The sequence below is a fragment of the Epinephelus moara genome, chromosome 18, assembly GCF_006386435.1.
Source record: "Epinephelus moara isolate mb chromosome 18, YSFRI_EMoa_1.0, whole genome shotgun sequence".
NCBI lineage: Eukaryota > Metazoa > Chordata > Actinopteri > Perciformes > Serranidae > Epinephelus > Epinephelus moara.
In genome coordinates, this window is record NC_065523.1 from 38,500,447 (window position 1) to 38,505,071 (window position 4,625).

The 4,625-nt window shown below is 42.4% G+C and overlaps 1 protein-coding gene across 1 annotated transcript in view; it reads left to right on the forward strand.

Annotated features, from left to right (window-relative positions):
* Positions 1-4,625, forward strand: part of LOC126405581 (dual specificity protein phosphatase 3-like) — a 608,181-nt gene that overhangs the window by 7,503 nt on the left and 596,053 nt on the right. The window lies entirely within an intron of this gene.

Sequence of the window (4,625 nt, forward strand, 5' to 3'; positions counted from 1 at the left end):
CACACACACACACACACACACACACACACACACACACACACACACACACAAGGAAAACCGGACATTATCATCAATTTATAAACACCCCCCAGACGCCCCGGACAGGACGTGAAAAGTGGACATGTCTGGGCAAAAGAGGACGTTTGGTCAGACTACCCTACGAGGCGGAAAATTGGGCACCTCGGATCAACTCGCCAATCCGGCTCTGTGTGTATAAACGCTCGCAGCTTGCCGGCAAAACGGCCCAACATTCGCCGAAAATCTGGCAGTGTAAAAGGGGCTTATGTGTCAGCCCTGTGATAGTTTGGTGACCTGTCCAGGGTGAACCCCGCCTCTCACCCAGTGTCAGCTGGGATAGGCTCCACCCCCCTGTGACCCCAACAGGATAAGCGGTTATGGAAAATGAATGACGAGTCACCGCCATTGAGGTTTGGCAAAATTAAAAGGAAAAGGCGCCAGGTCGTAGACGTGTGACGCACATTTTAGTTGAAGAAATGTTAAAACATTTTTTTAGTTTGTGTTTTGTTTGTGTGAAATCACTTTAGGCCGAGAACAATGATGATTTTTCTGACAAAGCCACAGGGAGCCACTGTAGAGAGGATAAAGAGCCACATGTGGCTCCGGGGCCGCAGGTTGCCGACCCTTGGTATAGACCGCATCATCATGATGTCACATTAACAATAGCATCTTACTTTCAGGTAGAAAACTGGCAATTGATTTAAATTGCAGAGATAAATGAAATCTGCAAACTTGTTTATTTCTGTATTTCAACTGTAGTGTTTAAAGATAAATAGTTAAACACCAGTGGTCCGACCTGATTTTGCTCAATTTTGTTTATGTACTGTGTTGCTTTGCCAGCGTCTTTGATAACCCATATCTGACATCAGCAGCATAGAAGTGAAGCAATGTACTGCTGTGGACGGGTGCCACAGCAAAATGTATTTTCGCCACCTAAATCCTATGATAGTCAGTATCAGTTTAAGTTAACGCTGTATGTACCTTACACACCAACTGATTGTCGCAGAGGTTGACCAGCAACTCCCGTGTTCTGCAAAGTAAAACTACTGTTAATGTCAATTTTGATGCAGGACTTTTCTATCCGGACGTTATTGTAAACAAATGTTGTGATTCGGTCTGTTCACTTTCTTGCCGAGAGTCAGTTAAGAAGATTATCACTGTTACGTCTGTGTGGTAAATACGGCGCTAACAACAACATTGTTTTCTAGTTGGAGCCGCGCCTCGTTTTCAAACTGTATGGTTTGACTAAAATGAACAATGACAGCAATATAGTCCACGATGAGCAGCGCTAAAATCAACCTGCGTAGTTGTCCCTCCATTGTGACATTAGAAAGTGTCACATTTATCTTGCAAGTGTACTCTTCTTCAACGTTTGCTTTACTTCCTGGATTTTTCCCACATGGAAATTCTGACCAATCAAGAGCAGCTTTCTCACACAAGGCATTTGATCTGGTCCTCTTGTAAATGCTGCCGTGAGAACACGAACCAACTCTAGGCAATTATACAACTTTGGAACAACATGAGTCCCTGATTCAGACCAAAGGAGACCACTCTAGGGCTGACAGCAGCCTTAATGTCAGTATTGGAGCCAGTGCAACGAGCAAAGTAGCTACGTGGGTGTGTTGGAGGACTGTTGGAAATTTTACGCTAATTCCTGCTTTTAGTTTCCAGCTGTGATAAATAGAATAATTTTGGCGATTTTTAAAGAAAGCATGACGTTCAAACCCACCAGGGGGATCTGATGTTGAGCCAGTGCTTAAAAAATTACTTGATAACTTACCCCTGTTTTGCACCGCCCCCTCATGAGTAACGAACAGTCCCTGGAAGCTAACTGTCTGCTGCCGCTAGATTCATATTTATGTATCAACCTTCTCGTGGACAGTAACTCTCGGCAAGAACGCGAATCATGTCTCAAAACGTCAAACTATTCCTTTATTGTCATCTTTGGAAAATGATGTGTCACATTTTCGGATCAAACTCTTGAAAACCAGTGACGCCACTAAAACCTCTGATTGTAATGTAAACACTGCCAGAATGTGTGAAACATTAACAGGAACTTAAACGTCATTGGAAAACGTCTCAGTCAACACCTTTTGCACATTAGTGTGTTTACATGTGTGTGTTTTATATTGTACAGCAGCATGCTTTGTAATATACCTGTGAGCTGAAATGGTGTTTATATTCCCTTGTTAACACAGATATGTAAATATATATTTATTGTGTATAACTGTGTGCATTATGTGTCACAATGTGCATTATTATAACTTGTGAATCATCGTGTGCATTACTGAGTAGGATGTGATGTCATCGGTCATGTCAGTAGGCTGTCATCGAGTCTCACAGTTTAACTGCTGTTATGAAGTGCACTTTATCTAATGACACTGGTGATTGTTGTCGCTCTCTTTTCATACGTTGAGTAATAAACTGAAAATGACAAGAGTTTCTTGTTTGATTACTGAGGTGACGCTCGGCACACGCTGAGTTCCAGAGGAAATAAGTGGATTGTTTTCCTGTCTGATATGATTCCTCTAAACGGTCGTTAACTTCTGTAACTCTAAAGATTTAACGCTTAGTCTGCTGTATAAAGGCAGGGGCTCAGTTTCAGACTCACTGTATATACTGCAACAGGCAGCCAGCAGGTAATGTCTTACTGTTTTGTATTTTTAGATCTGTTTTTACGACAAAATTTAGTTGAAGAAATATAAGGGCAAAAACACAGAATCAACAAACAAAATACCTTCACCTTCTGCAACTTAAAGTCATGACCTCAACTAAAGTCAAAATCTAAGGAGTCAGTGCCGCGCTCAGCTCGGCTAGTTATCTTTAAGGGAGCATTTAGCAGTTTATATTTTCCATTACTAGATTTAGCTGCTGTCTCAAGGATGACAAACTAAATTACAGTGATATTAGTTTATGATAATGGATATACACTCACTGGGCCACTTTATTAAGTACACCTTGCTGGTACCAGGTTGGACCCCCTTTTTAATTCTTGGTGTCACAGACTCAACAAGGTGCTGGAAACATTCCTCAGAGAGTTTGGTCCATATTGACATGATGACATCACACAGTTGATCCATGATGAGAATCTCCCGTTCCAGCACATCCCAAAGGTGCTCTATTGGACTGAGATCTGGTGACTGTGGAGGCCATTGGAGTACAGTGAACTCATTGTCATGTTTGAGATGATGTGAGCTTTGTGACATGGTGCGTTATCCTGCTGGAAGTAGCCATCAGAAGATGGGTACACTGTGGTCATAAAGGGATGGACACGCTCAGCAACAATACTCAGGTAGGCTGTGGTGTTTAAACCATGCTCAGTTGGTACTAAGAAAATCTCCCCCACACCATTACACCACCAGCAGCAGCCTGAAGCGTTGATACAAGGCAGGATGGATCCATGCTTCCATCTGAATGTGGTTTTTCCAATCTTCTATTGTCCAGTTTTGGTGAGAAAACCCGTGTGAATTGTAGCCTCAGTTTCCTGTTGTTAGCTGACAGGAGTGGCACCTGGTGTGGTCTTCTGCTGCTGTAGCCCATCTGCTTCAAGGTTGGACAAGGTGTTCAGAGATAGTATAGTCTTCATCAGGTCTTTTAGTTTTCAGAGTGCTAGGCAGCTGTTTAGAGGAGCCCATGGCTGCTGATTGTTGGGACAAGGTTTCAGGAGTCAGTTGAAATGATCATCACCTGTCCTTTCCTAACGATGACTGTGAAGAAGCTCATTAAGCTCTCAGACCCTGGGAAAGTTGTCTGAGAGCTCAAATATCTTGAGGTGCCCTTTTTTCACTCTAGAATTGTACAAAACAAAATCAATATCTAGTTACTGCTCGCACTGGCTTTATATGGCAGTGTAGCAGAAGTGAATAAACTGGTGGTTAGTCAGCAATTTGTCCTGTAGAGGGAGCTGTAGGACTGATATAGATGCACCAGCGCTGAGATCAGCTGGGTCACCAACTCACTGTGCTTCAGTCAACATTACAATATAAATATTAGAGGCTTGTGCTGCTACAGCAGCTGTTCAGCATAATTATGTAACACTTTAATAAAACATACTGTTTTTATATTGAAGCAAATGTTGGCTGAGTAGTGTGACACTGTGTTTTTGGACATAGTGTTCACATACAGGATTTAAAGGGACAGTTCAACCGATTGTGCACACGAAGGTCAGTTTGTATAATGAGATCTTCAGGTTCTCTACACAATAATACACAGTCTGCTTTACAAACTGAGGCACTACTGGAACTTAGTGAGCATGTTGAATTCTGGTCTACAACATAAAATACATCATTAAACACCTCACTGTGAAGGAAAAAGGCCGTTGCTACCAAGTGGCTAAATGAGACGGCGTCATGACGCCAACACGACTTTATAGCTTTGTTCTGGTGGCGACATTAAAGGGGAACTAATGTTTTTTTCAACCTGGGCCCTATGTTCAGATCTCCTTTTGTCTAAATGAGTGATAGGATGTTCAATATGTGACATGTCTCCAGTATGAAGCTAGGGCTGACCTGCCTGCAGCCCGTGAGCGCGCGCTATATTAAATAATAGGGCACTCAGACAGCGTCAAACAACGTCAAAATACGTCCACTAAAAGTGCATTTTTTTCA